This window comes from Schistocerca americana, chromosome 1, assembly GCF_021461395.2.
Source record: "Schistocerca americana isolate TAMUIC-IGC-003095 chromosome 1, iqSchAmer2.1, whole genome shotgun sequence".
Classification (NCBI taxonomy): Eukaryota; Metazoa; Arthropoda; class Insecta; order Orthoptera; family Acrididae; genus Schistocerca; species Schistocerca americana.
In genome coordinates this window covers 1,144,120,220-1,144,139,987 of record NC_060119.1, presented here as the reverse complement: position 1 = coordinate 1,144,139,987, position 19,768 = coordinate 1,144,120,220, and positions in this window count along the sequence as shown.

Genomic DNA, 19,768 nt, shown 5'->3' with positions numbered 1-19,768 from the left:
CTTCATCTCAGAGTAGCACTTGCAACCTACGTCCTTTATTATTTGCTTGACGTATTCCAATCTCTGTCTTCCTCTACAGTTTTTGCCCTCTACAGCTCCCTCTAGTACCATGGAAGTCATTCCCTCATGCCTTAGCAGATGTCCTATCATCCTGTCCCTTCTCCTTATCAGTGTTTTCCACATATTCCTTTCCTCTCCGATTCTGCATAGAACCTCCTCATTCCTTACCTTATCAGTCCACCTAATTTTCAACATTCTTCTATAGCACCACATCTCAAATGCCTCGATTCTCTTCTGTTCCGGTTTTCCCACAGTCCATGTTTCACTACCATACAATGCTGTACTCCAGACGTACATCCTCAAAAATTTCTTCCTCAAATTAAGGCCGGTATTTGATATTAGTAGACTTCTCTTGGCCAGAAATGCCTTTTTTGCCATAGCGAGTCTGCTTTTGATGTCCTCCTTGCTCCGTCCGTCATTGGTTATTTTACTGCCTAGGTAGCAGAATTTCTTAACTTCATTTACTTCGTGACCATCAATCCTGATGTTAACTTTCTCGCTGTTCTCATTTCTACTACTTCTCATTACCTTCGTCTTTCTCCGATTTACTCTCAAACCATACTGTGTACTCATTAGACTGTTCATTCCGTTCAGCAGATCATTTAATTCTTCTTCACTTTCACTCAGGATAGCAATGTCATCAGCGAATCGTATCATTGATATCCTTTCACCTTGTATTTTAATTTCACTCCTGAACCTTTCTTTTACATCCATCATTGCTTCCTCGATGTACAGATTGAATAGTAGGGGCGAAAGGCTACAGCCTTGTCTTACACCCTTCTTAATACGAGCACTTCGTTCTTGATCGTCCACTCTTATTATTCCCTCTTGGCTGTTGTACATATCATATATTACCCGTCTCTGCCTATAGCTTACCCCTACTTTTTTCAGACTCTCGAACAGCTTGCACCAATTTATATTGTCGAACGCTTTTTCCAGGTCGACAAATCCTATGAAAGTGTCTTGATTTTTCTTTAGCCTTGCTTCCATTATTAGCCGTAACGTCAGAATTGCCTCTCTCGTCCCATTACTTTTCCTAAAGCCAAACTGATCGTCACCTAGCGCGTTATCAATTTTCTTTTCCATTCTTCTGTATATTATTCTTGTAAGCAGCTTCGATGCATGAGCTGTTAAGCTGATTGTGCGATAATTTTCGCCCTTGTCAGTTCTTGCCGTCTTCGGAATTGTGTGGATGATGCTTTTCCGAAAGACAGATGGTATATCGCCAGACTCATATATTCTACACACCAACGTGAATAGTCGTTTTGTTGCCACTTCCCCCAATGATTTTAGAAATTCTGATGGAATGTTATCTATCCCTTCTGCCTTATTTGACCGTAAGTCCTCCAAAGCTCTTCTAAATTCCGATTCTAATACTGGATCCCCTATCTCTTCTAAATCGACTCCTGTTTCTTCTTCTATCACATCAGACAAGTCTTCCCATTCATAGAGGCTTTCAATGTATTCTTTCCACCTATCTTCTCTCTCCTCTGCATTTAACAGTGGAATTCCCGTTGCACTCTTAATGTTACCACCGTTGCTTTTAATGCCAGCAAAGGTTGTTTTGACTTTCCTGTATGCTGAGTCTGTCCTTCCGACAATCATATCTTCTTCGATGTCTTCACATTTTTCCTACAGCCATTTCGTCTTAGCTTCCCTGCACTTCCCATTTACTTCATTCCTCAGGGACTTGTATTTCTGTATTCCTGATTTTCCCGGAACGTGTTTGTACTTCCTCCTTTCATCAATCAACTGAAGTATTTCTTCTGTTACCCATGGTTTCTTTGCAGCTACCTTCTTTGTACCTATGTTTTCCTTCCCAACTTCTGTGATGGCCCTTTATAGAGATGTCCATTCCTCTTCAACTGTACTGCCTACTGCGCTATTCCTTATTGCTGTATCTATAGCGTTAGAGAACTTCAAACGTATCTCGTCATTCCTTAGTACTTCCGTATCCCACTTCTTTGCGTATTGATTCTTCCTGACTAATGTCTTGAACTTCAGCCTACTCTTCATCACTACTATATTGTGATCTGAGTCTATATCTGCTCCTGGGTACGCCTTACAATCCAGTATCTGATTTCATGGTCAGACAGAGATTCCGAAATCAGATACTGGATTGTATGTTCCAGTATAATTTGTATTTATCAATCTCCAGTACATTTTGTGGTGCATACTTGTATGTATGAATGTGTTGTTGTATTAGTTTATGTTGTATGGCAAGTTGTTGATGTATTATTTTTACTACATTGTCATGTCTTCTGGTGTATTCTGTATTTGCTAGTATTGTGCATCCGCTTGTGAAGTGATCTACTGTTTCTATTTGTTGTTTGCAAAGTCTGCATTTATCTGTTGTGGTATTGGGATCTTTAATAATATGCTTGCTGTAATATCTGGTGTTTATTGTTTGATCCTGTATTGCAATCATGAATCCTTCCGTCTCACTGTGTATATTGCCTTTTATTAGCCATGTGTTGGATGCGTCTTGATCGATGTGTGGCTGTGTTAGATGATACAGGTGCTTGCCATCTAGTGTTTTCTTTTTCGAATTTACTTTCTTCGTATCTGTTGATGTTATGTGAACTAAAGGGTTGTTGAAGTGGTTATGAAATTGCAATGGTGTAGTCGATGTATTTCTATGAGTGACTCCTTTGTGTATTTTGCTAGTCTCTGCTCGTTCTAAAAAGAATTTTCTTAAATTGTCTACCTGTCCATAATGTAGGTTTTTATGTCAATAAATCCCCTTCCTCCTTCCTTTCTGCTTAAAGTGAATCTTTCTGTTGCTGAATATATGTGATGTATTCTCTGTTTGTGGCATTGTGATCGTGTAAGTGTTCTGAATGCTTCTAGGTCTGTGTTACTCCATTTCACTACTCCAAATGAGTAGGTCAATATTGGAATAGCATAAGTATTTATAGCTTTTGTCTTGTTCCTTGCTGTCAATTCTGTTTTCAGTATTTTTGGTAGTCCTTGCCTATATTTTTCTTTTAGTTCTTCTTTAATATTTGTATTATCTATTCCTATTTTTTGTCCATATCATAGATATTTATAGGCATCTGTTCTTTCCATCGCTTCTAAGCAGTCGCTGTGGTTATCCAATATGTAATCTTCTTGTTTAGTGTGTTTTCCCTTGACTATGCTATTTTTCTTAGATTTGTCTGTTCCAAAAGCCATATTTATATCATTACTGAATACTTCTGTTATCTTTAGTAATTGATTGAGTTGTGATTTGTTTAATGCCAGTAGTTTTAGATCATCCATGTATAACAAACATGTGATTTTGCGTTGGTATGTTCCAGTAATATTATATTCATAATTCGTATTATTTAGCATGTTGGATAGTGGGCTCAGAGCAAGGCAGAACCAGAAAGGACTTAATGAGTCTCCTTGGTATATTCCACGCTTAATCTGTATTGGCTGTGATGTGATATTATCTGAATTTGTTTGGATATTAAGTGCGGTTTTCCAATTTTCATTGCTATGTTTAGGAGCTGTATCAATTTAGGATCTACTTTGTATACTTCCAATATTTCTAGTAACCATGAGTGGGGTACACCATCAAAAGCTTTTTGGTAATCAATGTATGCGTAGTGTAGCGACCTTTGTTTAGTTTTAGCTTGATATCTCACCTCTGCATCTATCATCAGTTGCTCTTTACATCCTCGTGCTCCTTTGCAGTAGCCTTTTTGTTCTTCATTTATAATTTTGTGCTGTGTTGTATGTGTCATTAATTTCCGTGTAATGACTGAAGCTAATATTTTGTATATTGCTGGTAGGCATGTTATGGGGCGATATTTTGCTGGTTTTGCTGTGTCTGCTTGATATTTAGGTTTCATATAAGTTATTCCTCCTGTAAGTGTATCAGGGAATGTGTATGGGCCTGCAATATAAGTGTTAAATAATATAGTTAGATGTGAATGTGTCGAGGTGAACTTCTTTAGCCAGAAATTTGCTATTTTATCTCTTCCAGGGGCTTTCCAATTGGTTCAAATGGCTTTAAATGGTTCAAATGGCTCTGAGCACTATGGGACTCAACTGCTGAGGTCATTAGTCCCCTAGAACTTAGAACTAGTTAAACCTAACTAACCTAAGGACATCACAAACATCCATGCCCGAGGCAGGATTCGAACCTGCGACAGTAGCGGTCTTGCGGTTCCAGACTGCAGCGCCTTTAACCGCACGGCCACTTCGGCCGGCTTTCCAATTATGCATAGAATTAATTGCTCGGGTGACTTCATGTTGCAAAATTATCACTTCAGGCATTTGTGGTATCATCTTGTATGTGTCTGTTTCTGCTTGTATCCACCGTCCATGTCCGTTATGTTGTACCAGGTTTGACCATATATTGCTCCAGAAGTGTTCCATGTCTGTTATGTTTGGTGGATTGACTGTTCTAATGTGTGTGTTATCTATTGTATAGTAAAATTTCTTTTGGTTTGTGTTGAATGTTTGGTTTTGTTTTCTTCTATATTCACTTTTTTTGTATCTTTTAAGTCGTTTGGCCAATGCTTGTAATTCCTGCTTCTTTTCATCTAATTGCTCTATCGCTTCTTGTTGTGAGATTTTAGCTAACCTTTTTCGTTTTTTGTCTGATATTTCATTTCTTATAAATTGTGTTAGCTGTCTGATGTCTTTTCTCAGTTTTTCTATTCTCATCTGTAGCATGTGTTGCCATGCTGATTTTGTGGGTTTCTTCTGTGTGTTGGTTGGTTCTAATCTCTGCCTAGTGTGTATATTTAGTGTAGTGATTGCTCCTATATAAACCAGTAGTTGTAACTCTTCGATAGTTGTATTTTCATTTATTTTGTGTATTATTGTATTGATAGTTGTTACTGTTGTTTCGACTTGTGAGTTATTTGGTGGTCTATGCAAAATGGTCTAAAGTCTGTATTTGTGTCTTTGTATTCTATATATGTCAGCTGAAATTTTTCTTCTATATCTAACATGTGTGTCACCTCGTGTTCTGTTTGTGCTTGTTGTGGTGGCTGTCTTAAGATTTCGTTTTCCTCTGATTGTTTAATTGATGCGTGTTGTTCTTTGTTTGTTTGTGCTGGGATGTTTGAGTCCATTACTGCATTTTCTTCTTCTTCTGATTGCACATTATTTTGTTCCAGTATTCGTTGTACTTGCTGTCTGATGTTTTCTAATTCTGACTGGGGTATCCTGTTATTTTTTATTATTGCACGGATCTGATCAGCTAGTCGTTGTTCTGTTAAAAATTTTAATTCCGGGTATCTGGTAATAAATGTTGTGTATACTTGTGAACTGTATCCAGTTGTGTTGGTTCCTAAGTTTGTTGCTTGGTAATGACAGAACATGAGGTGTCGGTTAACTTCATCTGACCATCTCATCCTCTGTCTTTGTTTTCCTTCTAGAGTGGTTGCAGGAAGCGTATCCTGCAAAACACCTCTATTTGGATTTAAATCATTTTCCGTGTGGCTAGCAGTGTCGTTACTATTGTGGACAGGCATAGGGTTCAAGCGTCGTCCCAGACCATGACAGCACTTGTCCGCGGCTTCATTAGTTCTGTCCTGAACCAACTAATTACATTAAAAGGGGGATTAGCCCTATTAGTGGTTTGTTCTTCTCATCACCTTTTACGACTGGCAGAACATACCGGAGGCCTATTCTTTTCCCGGCCCTCCACGGGATTTATTATTATTATTATTATTATTACTATTACTATTATTATGCTTATTACCATCTCTAAGATTGTTATCATTGTCATGAATGTTTTGGTAATATACACTCCTGGAAATTGAAATAAGAACACCGTGAATTCATTGTCCCAGGAAGGGGAAACTTTATTGACACATTCCTGGGGTCAAATACATCACATGATCACACTGACAGAACCACAGGCACATAGACACAGGCAACAGAGCATGCACAATGTCAGCACTAGTACAGTGTATATCCACCTTTCGCAGCAATGCAGGCTGCTATTCTCCCATGGAGACGATCGTAGAGATGCTGGATGTAGTCCTGTGGAACGGCTTGCCATGCCACTTACACCTGGCGCCTCAGTTGGACCAGCGTTCGTGCTGGACGTGCAGACCGCGTGAGACGACGCTTCATCCAGTCCCAAACATGCTCAATGGGGGACAGATCCGGAGATCTTGCTGGCCAGGGTAGTTGACTTACACCTTCTAGAGCACGTTGGGTGGCACGGGATACATGCGGACGTGCATTGTCCTGTTGTAACAGCAAGTTCCCTTGCCGCTCTAGGAATGGTAGAACGATGGGTTCGATGACGGTTTGGATGCACCGTGCACTATTCAGTGTCCCCTCGACGATCACCAGTGGTGTACGGCCAGTGTAGGAGATCGCTCCCCACACCATGATGCCGGGTGTTGGCCCTGTGTGCCTCGGTCGTATGCAGTCCTGATTGTGGCGCTCACCTGCACGGCGCCAAACACGCATACGACCATCATTGGCACCAATGCAGAAGCGACTCTCATCGCTGAAGACGACACGTCTCCATTCGTCCCTCCATTCACGCCTGTCGCGACACCACTGGAGGCGGGCTGCACGATGTTGGGGCGTGAGCGGAAGACGGCCTAACGGTGTGCGGGACCGTAGCCCAGCTTCATGGAGACGATTGCGAATGGTCCTCGCCGATACCCTAGGAGCAACAGTGTCCCTAATTTGCCGGGAAGTGGCGGTGCGGTCCCCTACGGCACTGCGTAGGATCCTACGGTCTTGGCGTGCATCCGTGCGTCGCTGCGGTCCGGTCCCAGGTCGACGGGCACGTGCACCTTCCGCCGACCACTGGCGACAACATCATTGTACTGTGGAGACCTCACGCCCCACGTGTTGAGCAATTCGGCGGTACGTCCACCCGGCCTCCCGCATGCCCACTATACGCCCTCGCTCAAAGTCCGTCAACTGCACATACGGTTCACGTCCACGCTGTCGCGGCATGCTACCAGTGTTAAAGACTGCGATGGAGCTCCGTATGCCACGGCAAACTGGCTGACACTGACGGCGGCGGTGCACAAATGCTGCGCAGCTAGCGCCATTCGACGGCCAACACCGCGGTTCCTGGTGTGTCCGCTGTGCCGTGCGTGTGATCATTGCTTGTACAGCCCTCTCGCAGTGTCCGGAGCAAGTATGGTGGGTCTGACACACCGGTGTCAATGTGTTCTTTTTTCCATTTCCAGGAGTGTAGTTCAGATCCACATGCTGAAAGAATTATTAATATGCTGGTATTAGGGCACGACAGTACATCGGATGATCAAAGTTGGAACAATAACTGTGCTAATGGGTTCAAGGAGACTGTAAAGCAAATGTCTGATACTGAGCTGTTTCAGGTGTAAAACTGATGTTGTATTGCAGTTATGTGGACTGACTTAGACTAAAGCTGATCCCTGTGGACCTTGTAACCTCTCAACAGTAAAAAATATATTATTATATCATTCACATTCAGTGTAACCTCCCAACAGATAAAAATTCCTAAACCTCCCAACAGTAAAAATAATATTAATTATATATCATTCACATTTAGCGTAACTACCCAACAGTAAAAATATGTATAGCGTTGATATTTAGTGTAGCCTAGCAACAGTTTACTATTCCGCAACCTACCAATAGTGACGTGACTAATTTCTCAATAAAATTGTGGCTAACTTATAACCCTTCAATTATTAACTGTGAATTTAAACTGGTAAATTTTGGACGTCAGCAGTGCTGCGTCATGGCCCTGAAAGATCATACTGAATAAATTGAAAATTCTTACCTCAATGAAGTCGCCGGATAACGGATATATAAATCTGCTCCTATAAGAAATTTTTCTGGCACAGCCCAGTGCAATACTGGCCGATAGATTTGTCATGCATAAAAGGAAACAACTGATTTTTTTTTACAATAATCGGGATGACCATGGATTGGAGAAATTAGTTAATTCTTTAAATTGAGATGAACGATTGTCAAAAATTAATTTTTATAAGAAAGATTATTATTAAGAGATTTTTTAAAAACATTTACATGGGACTTGATATAACAATACTACATATGCGCGAGGCTGCTTTTACCTTATACTACACCTCTCGGTCTCCGCCATCGCTCCCCACGACCGGCCCAGTCAACACGATACACTAGACAGGTAGCTACTACTAACTCCTACTGTCACATAGTTCCTGCCGTTGACAACACTGCTCTCTGGTCTGAGATTCTCTTATAGCCTACATATCGTAGGTAGCACGTGAGCAACCATCGAAATTACATCTGCTGGAGCGCGCTAGCAACAAATTCCTTAATCATGGACCTCTTACAACCTGTTAATGATAAAGCAGTGGCCAGGACACGAGTCAACGTTTACTAAAAAGGGAAGCTATGTTACAGCTCAGATTATCTACTACCCAGTGAACATTAACATGTAGTGCTATAGATCACAGTGTGAAACTGTTCATTGGTTACTGACTTGTTTTGGTCTCAGTTGCCTGTTTTGTGGGCCTCGTAAGTCAATCTGAGAGGGGAAGTTCTTTACTATTTGCGTAAAGTAAACGCTGTTGTAATTTATTGTAGGATAAAGTTACAGACACTTCATTAAATTTTTATTTATTTGAGAGGCGGTTGGTTTCTTTCTAAGATTTGTTTCTGAACTAGGGTCTTACTTTTAAGTATTTGCTTCTGAAAGTAACTGTTGTTTCAATGTTTAATACTGTTACAGTAATTGAGGACTAGCCTAAAAGGAAATCAGCGACCCAAGATTTATGTAAATGTTTTAAGGAACGCAGACCATAAATCGCTCCACCCTTTCCCACTGTGGCTAAGCTATATGTATCAATACAATATTTTACATCATCAGTCAATCTCGAACTTAACAGCACATTGCAACCGGCATCTCCGGTCAGCTGCTCGCATCTTTCTGTACGGCAGAAGGTGTTCAAACTGACTGTCATTCTGCAGACGACACATCTTATGACGGCGACGGACGCTGCTGGACACTGTCTGTGACGTCGCTGTTGGTATTTCTGTACAGGCTGTGATGATATGCTTCTGCATGTCAATTAATGTGCTAGTTTTTCTACACTGTAGTCTTGAGGTGCCCCCCCCCCCCACCCCGCCCCCAACAGGAAGAAGTCCAGTGGAGTCAGGTCTGGATTCCTAGGTAGCTATTCCCCCGAATCAGTTTACGAATCCAATGCCCAGGAGGAACCTCACCTTCCGAAGTATGGAGGTGCGCCATCCTGCTGAAAGAAAAACCCACTTCTTCGTTAGATAGGCAGGCCGTCCCAATTGGGTATTAATGTTTCCTTAAAACGATGATTCTAGCGTGTAACATTGAGCATGCCTTTAAAAAAATATGGAATATCCCAATGTATGCCACATCACACATTTAACCTACGCTTTGTCATCGACTTTTTGAAATTATCTCTACAGTGATATATCCTAAGATCCTAGGTATCACACACAGCTGCCATTCCCCCTGGTGCGCCTTCGTTTGCGAGAAACTGACTAAGAAAAACACGTAATTTTGTGTGGCACTCAACAACATTAAACAGGGATGCTTCTGTAATGTGATTGATTGGTGTAGTGGATAAAATAACACTTTGACATGCCGCACGTTGTGGATTCGAACCTCGTCAGATGCACTAAATTTAGTTTTTATTTTTTCATTTTCATCGAAATGACTTCGATCTTTAGTTTTTCCAGTTAACTAACTTAAATGTAATGTTTTACTTCTATTTATTTGTCACATTATTTTAATCACTGTATGAATTTTTTTATTTGTTTCATTTTTATTTACATCATTCTTTTAAAATCGAAAATTTTCTGGATGTTAATTTAATTATACTTCTTTATTATCATTCTGAATTATATGAAAATACCAATCTAGCTGTTAAAAATTAAAACACAAACTAATCTATGTTCGTCGAGTGGAGTGAAAAATGTATTTTTGTTATCATATGTCCAATTTTTTGCGCGGTAATAGCCATACAAACATTTACGACATAGCCTAAATACATGATGCACCATGGACAAAATAATGCAGATGAAAGTTTAAATAACAGACTTGTTTATTCATAAAACGAAACTCAAGCAAAATGAGAAATAGATATAATGGACGCAATAATGTGGCCGAGGAAACAGGGAGAAAAAAATTAAATCGAAATTAACATATAAAATTAATTAAAAAAGGTTTCAAGTGGAGAAAAAAAGATGGGGACAAAAATGAGAGCTGATACGATAAAAATTTAAGAGCAGAATGAAAGCATCTGTCTAGATTCGAAGCCACAACCAATCCTTTACACAACGCAGTCATACTCTACAATGCAACTACACACATCAAAAAAGTTTTGCATCACCTCGGTTCCGAGAGTTCCGGAACCTGTACAGAACAATGGAATAGAGATCAACATAAACATTATTCCCGCCCTTTTTATTGCTCATGAAAACCAGACACTGCATGTTGTACCACAATACAGCGACACCTTCAGAGGTGGTGGTCCAGATTGCTGTACACACTGCTACCTCTAATACCCAGTAGCACGTCCTCATGCATTGGTGCATGCCTGTATTCGTCATGGCATACTGTCCACAAGTTCACCAAGGAATTGTTGTCCCCGATTGTCCCACTCCTCAACGGCGATTCGGCGTAGGTCCTCAGAGTGGTTGGTGGGTCACGACGTCCATAAACAGCCCTTTTCAATCTGTCCCAGGCATGTTCGACAGGGTTCATGTCTGGAGAACATGTTGGCCACTGTAATCGAGCAATATCGTTATTCTGAAGGAAGTCATTCATAAGATGTGCACGATGGTGGCGCGAATTGTCGTCCATGAAGACGAATGCCTCGCCATTATGCTGCCGATATTGTTGCACTATCGATCGGAGGATGCCATTCACGTATCGCACAGCCGTTACGGCGCCTTCCATGAACACCAGCGGCGCACGTCGGCACCATATAATGGCACCCCAAAACAGTAGGGAACATCCTCCTTGCTGCATTCGTTGGACAGTGTGTCTAAGGCGTTCAGCATGACTGGGTTACCTCCAGACACGTATCCGACAATTGTCTGGTTGAAGGCATATGCAACACTCATTGGTGAAGAGAACGTGATGCCAATCCTGAGCAGTCCATTCGGCATGTTGTTGGGCCCATCTGTATCGTGCTGCATGATGTCGTGGTTGCAAAGATGGACCTCACCATTGCCGTCGGGAGTGAAATTGAGCACAGTTTGAGTCGTAACACGTCCTGTGGCTGCACGAAATATATTATTCAACATGGTGGCGTTGCTGTCAGGGTTCCTTCGAGCCATAATCCGCAGGTAGCTGTCATCCACTGTAGTAGTAGCCATTGGGTGGCCTGAGCGAGGCGTGTCATCGACAGTTCCTGTCTTTCCGTATCTCCGCGATGTCCTTACAACATCGCTTCGGTTCACTCCTAGACGCCTGGACACTTCTCTTGTTGAGAGCTCTTCCTGGCACAAAGTAACAATGCGGGGGCGATGAACCGCGATATTGACCGTGTAGGCATGGTTGACCTACAGACAACACGAGTCGTGTACGTCCTTCCTGGTGGAATGACTGGAACTGATCTGTTGTCGGACCCCCTCCGTCTAATAGGCGCTGCCCATGCATGGTTGTTTACATATTTGGGCGGGTTTAGTGACATCTCTGAACGGTCAAAGGGACTGTGCGACACAATATCCAGTCTACGTCTATCATGAGGAGTTCTGGGAACCAGTGTATGCAAAACCTTTCTTGGTGTTTTTATTAGACGCTACTGAATAACACACAAAATTACAAATTCTTTTTTGTCAATTACTCGCAAGTGAGGGCCCAACACCGTGAGTGGCTGCAGAGTGTGATACCTGGGATCTTAACCAACATCACCGTATAGATAGTTTCAAACAGTCAATAGCACTGCTTGCTACCTCCCGTTAGTCCGAATGTACACCTCGACAGCGAGACGGGGTTTGTTGTTTGCTCAACAGATGGAGCTAAGTCTGTTCACGTTCTGGTTCAAATGGAAACTAGCGTCATCATCGAAGAAAATTTCAGCTTTAAGATTCTGCTCGTGAATGGTTCTTACTACAAACCATTCACAGAACTGCGCCCGCTAGTCAAGATCATCACTGTGGAGCTCTCGCACAAAGAGGATTCGGCAGGAATGGAATTAATTAGGGGGCAGTATTGTGTACACGAAAGCTTGGCTGACGCTATGCCACCTTTCTTGTTGACTGAGTTAAACTCACTACCTCCTTGTTCCTGCTGTGAGAAATTCTGATGCCCTACTGTTCGTAAGAAAGAGGCAACAGAATACCTGTTACCAGAAATTTTTCTGCCCTGCTGTTCGTAAGAAAGAGGTAGCAGAGAATCTTTAATAAAAGGCAATGTTAGGAAAATAAAATGTTATTAACGTTCTGAAGGTTGACATTAGTGTTAGCAAAAGAGGGGATTGAAATATAACGTTTAATTATGTTATATGGGTACAATGCTCTGTGTTTAAAATATTTTGTTTGTAAGCATTAAGTAGAAAATAAATCGATACCTTCAGCTTTCCCTAGTAATTTTTCATTTCTTTTTGAAATCCACACGTGTCCGGATAAATTGTAACCCCAAAGTACCCTTACAGGAAAAGATGATTTAGAAGAGACGAAGCAGAATTATTATGAACCATCTGCTTAACTACCTGGGTAAAAATTAGAACAAAAGACCAAAAGCTGTAAGGTGCAGACAGTTTTACACACTCCTCTCAAAAGTGCTGGTAGACATGTGAGGTTTCTCAAGTAACCGATTCCTATGTAAACTTCTTTGTATCTCACAGCATATTGTGGAATGGTCTTAATAGAAGGGATGTTTGTGCTCTTACCAAAAATACACTGATCCTGTAAAACTCTCTGGAATGACAGTGTCCGAGCTGCTTTTGCTAATCGTCGAAACGTTTGCGAAAGGAATCCATCGAGAGCAGTAGTGTTTATGGATTTCATAAATTGAGTTTCATTTGTGTCGTTAGCCAGCACGAGAGAAATGTTAAAGGCTCTGGTGGAAAATAAAATGGAAGCTTGGAGTACGCCCCAGACCGCATCGTCCTTTCTTTAGCTCTTCTGTATCACGGTACTGAACAGCGTCACATCTGAAGCTTTCCCTTTCGGAATGGAAAGCTTAAAATTCCTAATCGCTTTCAGTACTTCACGAGTTGATACAGACCGTAACGAAATATATTTATTCCTGTCTGTTTATTTATTCGATATCAATATCACAAACAGTGGGATAACCACCATTAGGTAACTCAAATTTGAATTTCACTCACTTGTCCCACATCTAGTCTGCAACAACATTCTCACGACGAAAGTCGTATACTGTGAGTGCCTTTATTCCTTCGATAGCTACCTGATCTACAAGTGTCAGTGACACATTGCATTACGATCACAGTGAAGTTGTAAATCTCTTGTGAGTGCCGTGCAGTGTTAAGTAATTACGCCTAGAGACGCAAATTGTGAATGACCGATATTGTTCTTCTTCACACATCCGGCTCAGTTATAAGCGAATGATGGATAAAGAGATCTAATCACTTCAGAAAATTTGTGTTGCGGGTACTAGATCACTTCATGATTTTACAGAATCTGAGACTAATATAACGCTATTAACGTAAACAAATTCTTTTGAAATATCTGTTTGCAGTTTCATCATTCCCAATATTTCGGCAATGAATTGAAATGCAGTCTAAAGGAACATGTCATCATAAACACGTATTCTATCTCGGCTCACCAGACAAAAAGCTAGTCACCCCTGTGTGCACGCACAGATGCGTTGTTACTCTTTCACGAATAGCACAGCGATCAAGTACCGTGCTCAACCGCGGGCGCAATACCTCAGTGAGCATAAGGCGTTAGCGATCAGAGAGAAGTTCATGTTTAAAGCGGATATGGTATGTAAACATACACTCCTGGAAATGGAAAAAAGAACACATTGACACCGGTGTGTCAGACCCACCATACTTGCTCCGGACACTGCGAGAGGGCTGTACAAGCAATGATCACACGCACGGCACAGCGGACACACCAGGAACCGCGGTGTTGGCCGTCGAATGGCGCTAGCTGCGCACCATTTGTGCACCGCCGCAGTCAGTGTCAGCCAGTTTGTCGTGGCATACGGAGCTCCATCGCAGTCTTTAACACTGGTAGCATGCCGCGACAGCGTGGACGTGAACCGTATGTGCAGTTGACGGACTTTGAGCGAGGGCGTATAGTGAGCATGCGGGAGGCCGGGTGGACGTACCGCAGAATTGCTCAACACGTGGGGCGTGAGGTCTCCACAGTACATCGATGTTGTCGCCAGTGGTCGGCGGAAGGTGCACGTGCCCGTCGACCTGGGACCGGACCGCAGCGACGCACGGATGCACGCCAAGACCGTAGGATCCTACGCAGTGCCGTAGGGGACCGCACCGCCACTTCCCAGCAAATTAGGGACACTGTTGCTCCTGGGGTATCGGCGAGGACCATTCGCAACCGTCTCCATGAAGCTGGGCTACGGTCCCGCACACCGTTAGGCCGTCTTCCGCTCACGCCCCAACGTCGTGCAGCCCGCCTCCAGTGGTGTCGCGACAGGCGTGAATGGAGGGACGAATGGAGACGTGTCGTCTTCAGCGATGAGAGTCGCTTCTGCCTTGGTGCCAATGATGGTCGTATGCGCGTTTGGCGCTGTGCAGGTGAGCGCCACAATCAGGACTGCATACGACCGAGGCACACAGGGCCAACACCCGGCATCATGGTGTGGGGAGCGATCTCCTACACTGGCCGTACACCACTGGTGATCGTCGAGGGGACACTGAATAGTGCACGGTACATCCAAACCGTCATCTAACCCATCGTTCTACCATTCCTAGACCGGCAAGGGAACTTGCTGTTCCAACAGGACAATGCACGTCCGCATGTATCCGGTGCCACCCAACGTGCTCTAGAAGGTGTAAGTCAACTACCCTGGCCAGCAAGATCTCCGGATCTGTCCCCCATTGAGCATGTTTGGGACTGGATGTAGCGTCGTCTCACGCGGTCTGCACGTCCAGCACGAACGCTGGTCCAACTGAGGCGCCAGTTGGAAATGGCATGGCAAGCCGTTCCACAGGACTACATCCAGCATCTCTACGATCGTCTCCATGGGAGAATAGCAGCCTGCATTGCTGCGAAAGGTGGATATACACTGTACTAGTGCCGACATTGTGCATGCTCTGTTGCCTGTGTCTATGTGCCTGTGGTTCTGTCAGTGTGATCACGTGATGTATCTGACCCCAGGAATGTGTCAATAAAGTTTCCCCTACCTGGGACAATGAATTCTCGGTGTTCTTATTTCAATTTCCAGGAGTGTATTTAAATGTCAGGAAGTGACAGAGTGGCAAGAAGAGACAATTCTGTTTGGCCGTGCACATGGCCATCAAGAACATAGCCAGGATATTGTCAAAATGGGGGTTCTATTTGTTAAAGAGGACTTTAAAAAGTCTCATGCTTTTCATTTATTCTCAAAATTTCCGTAAAGATCGATAAATCATTTTATCCGACAATGATCTCGGGGTTTTCACCAAGCGGAGATATAATCTCATTAATTAAGAGTGCTGTATGTTGGCAATTATGCTCCAATTTCCCTTCACCTTCCATGGTCATTTTACACTATTCTTCTATCAGTCCGGATTTGAGCTGAGGAAGCGATCAGAAATGGACGACTGCAAATTTTTTGACACCGTGATTATTATCGACTGGGGTTTTGGAATGAAGAAATATCTGTTCGACAGAGAAGCTAGAACAATTTTTGGTGGCGAAAATGCAAAGGATTCAGAAATATGCAACCTTACAATATCCCAGATTTCCTCATTTATCTCTCACATCTTGCGATGAAAGAAACAATATTTTCTGTATTAAAGCATGTCCCAGCAGACGCATGAGCCTAAATAACGAGAATTTGAGTTATTATTTACTTATTATTTAGCTTTAATTTCCAAGATTCTCCAAAGAGATGTTCGGCTCTCCTTCGATGGAACTCTTTTCATTTAAAAATAAGGGCTGCATCTTTAAGTGCACTAGAATCTTTCGGGAAAGATAGGTATTCGGGAGGAATTGGCTTTGGGTTATAGTAAAGGACCAACCCTCAAAAATGGCTCTGAGCACTAAGGGACTCAACTGCTGAGGTCATTAGTCCCCTAGAACTTAGAACTAGTTAAACCTAACTAACCTAAGGACATCACAAACATCCATGCCCGAGGCAGGATTCGAACCTGCGACCGTAGACCAACCCTCGCATATGCCTCAATTGAAAATGGGAAACTACAGAAAACCGAATTCGGGGTTGCTGACGGATGGATTCAAACCACCTCGCCTCCCGACTCCGGGGATTGCTAGCTCAGCGGTCCAGCACAGAGAGGTACGCCACGCCGGTGGAGAATTTGGAAAAACTGGCGGTTGTACATTGTTTTAAGGGGACATTGTGAGTGAAATTCGTTGAAAGTTGACATTTTTTGTTTTCTACTCCATAATGTAGTTTGGACTTTCCTGAACATTTTGGTATATAACACATTAAAATCAGAAAATTGTGAAACCTTCCAATAATATTTTGAATATTGACGCTGTTACGCGTATACTCCCACAGTTGAGCAATCATATCATGGGAACTTCACAGTCTAGAAGTCTGTGAATTGCTTTGTTTTGTGTCCATTTGCTACGCCTGAGAAGTTGGCATTACGAATAAACAAGTAAGTCCTTTGTTTCTGATGCTAGTTTTCGTTGAAAGTAGTGTGATTATCGGTTATTTTTGTAGTAAACTAACTTCTATTACTTTTAAACGTAAGTAAAATGACTAAAGGTCAAAGTATCTTCAAGAAACGCAAATTTAGAGAAGATGAAAAGAGCTCTGTGGAGTTCGAATATGAACAGATGAAAAGCCATGTCTTGCTTTGTGTCCACGTTCACCAAACACTTGGTGTAAATATAGGCAAGCTGACTTTTCTGACATCCTGCATGAATTTACACATAAACGTTCTCTTACTTTAGCAAGAATGGAGGCAATGAAACCTATTTACAGAGATTTGGCAAATCCTGAGATATTAAAGAAGTGTTTACATGGGAAGGCCCAGAATGTGAATGAGTCCTTCAATAATGTTGTGCGGTTCCGTGGGCCTAAAAATGTATTTGTTGGCCTTGTGACTCAAATTAGCAGTGTCTGATGCTGTAATAGCTTTTAATGGTAGAAACTATAAAAGACTTAAGGGTCTGGAGAGGTTAGGGGTAAGATTTGGACAAAACAGAGCTAAAGGACTGTGGGAACTAGATGAGCTTCATGTAAGTGAAGCAGAGTTAGCTGCTCAGCAAATGACAAAAGTAGCAAGAAAGTAAAGGAGGGGGCAGCACTGGCCTGTTGTGACACTGTTGTGAAACTAATGGCCAAGGCAATTCTAGTGCATAAAAGACGCAGAAATGTAAGTCTGTATAATAATTTATAATAAAAAACTTCTAAAGCTCAATATCTTTGAAATACATTTTTTTGCAATAAATGACCGGTTTTCTAAAAAAGTACTGGTGACAGAGACATGAAATTTTCACAGAATGCTAAATGCGAGATTCAACACATATGGAACTAGAATAAATAAAATATCCTGAGTTTTTTTGTTTTTGTGTTCATTTATTTACAAAATTCTGTCATAAATTTGAGTGTTTAAAAAAAACCACAGTACAATTTTAGTAAAAATTCTAGTTCAGTGTATCTAGAAAAGTCCATTCAATAATTATCGAAAGTTGTAAGTTGGCATCATAAAAAGTTTCCATGAAATTGGTCACAAAATTCGATAATTTAACACTGGCGGCATACGACATATGATGTCCCCTTAAAATAAAATAAAACGCATCACAAAAAAAGATTGAATTCTGACCTTCCATGCTTAGTTCTGCATGTATAGTCATTTGATAGTGTGTGAATGCATGCATATTTTAAGATTTGCTGGATTCAGTTATTACAGCATTACAGGTGCGTAGTTAGATTTTGGACGGAAGGAGAAGGGAAGGATGCAGGACGCAGTCGACTCAGAAGAACTTAAGCGGCCGGCTGAAAAAATCTTTTAGAAACGAACTAACTATAGAATTTGCTGGCATCCCGTACCTTTCCCGCTCTCCACCCCTCCAGACACCTTCCTATCTTTATGTATCGGAGCTGGTTTTCGCAATTGACTGACGCTGAGGGTGACAAGACTGGCGACATATTGCCATTTGGGCTACTAATTACAGAATGGTGAGCAATTGTTTTTAAAAAATGCAAACATCGCCGTTTGGGCGATATTTTTGTTGATCAGCGCGATTCTTGGCCACACAGACAAATCCAAGCGTATGTCTATGCCCTGATTTTAATTTAGTGCTATTTGTGATGGTTTTACCGCTCCACAGCTTCGTCAAATACTAAAAAACTAACCTCAGAGTTCTACCAGCCTCAAAATAACGAATCCAGCGCTAACATTAAACTGCTATAGATAGGTGATTAGGGCTTATACTAATGGGTCCATATTTTTAATTTACCACAACGCTAGCGATTAATCACAATCGAATATCCGCTCCTTTTTTGTTACGTACTTATCGATAATTAGAAAGTATAACAACAGCACACAGCACAAAAACAATAAGCGGCAGCTTTTACAATAAATTCAACAGCACGTAAGAACTGAACCGATTAATAAACCAACAACTGAGTTCAAGCAAGGCCAGCAATTGGTCTTCGCTAAAACAGGGATGGGCGGTAGCCGACAGTGCTATGGATCTATAGATGTTTTAAACCTATCGTTGGCATTGCTGACTATAGAAAGTGCTTATCCCTATTACGTCGTATTGTTGACAATCAAAATTTGTTTCAGTTTCACTACACGACAACTAGGTCACGTGTAATTTAGATGATAGGAGGGATCAGGAACCCTGAAACCCCCCTTTGGCTACGGCCTTCTGGCCAGAGCTGTGGTAGGAAAAAAATCCTGACTGATCGGGACTGCAGGTACGTATCAGGGCTTGGGAGTCAAAATCGCTTCCATATCCAACAGAAATTGCTGCAGGGAGTAAATGAAGGTTCATGCCAACCAGTTAGCGAGAACACTGCGACGGGAACTTTGTGCAATGAACATTTAAGTCCGTCACCTTGCAAGAGGCCTCAAGAGGCCTTTGCTCACACAGTAACGTAAAGGCAACAGCTAAGTTCACCGGTCTAGAATAATCTGTGACTGTCTCTCTGAACGCTCTTCCACTCTCTCACATCTGGACCGCCTTGCAAAATCACCTGACATGAACCCCACAGAAAATCCTTAGGACATGTTGGAAAAGCGCTCATATTGCTGGCATCAGGATTACCGCAAATTGTTGGAACTGCGAGATCAAATCCTCAGAGAAGGGTCTAAACCGTATGCGACTTACCAGCGCAAACTTGTGAGCCCACTTCGTAACCGAATACAGGTCTTTATCAAGTCCATGGACAGAATTACACGCTATAAACCAATTTTTTAATGATTTATCTAGGGTGAGTAATTTTTTGTCTGGTGACCTTATAAAATAAGTAATGGCTTGGTTCTTGTAAGGATGCAGAATTACACTTCATTTAATAACTGAAGTTGAATACTGGCTGGAACAAGATGACGATGAAATAAATATGCCTAGACCAATGGCGCAGTTGACAAGCCTGAACAGTGAGTTTCAGAAAGGTAGATAGAAATACGTATGTCGGTAGAATGGTTCCCAACGCGGCAGT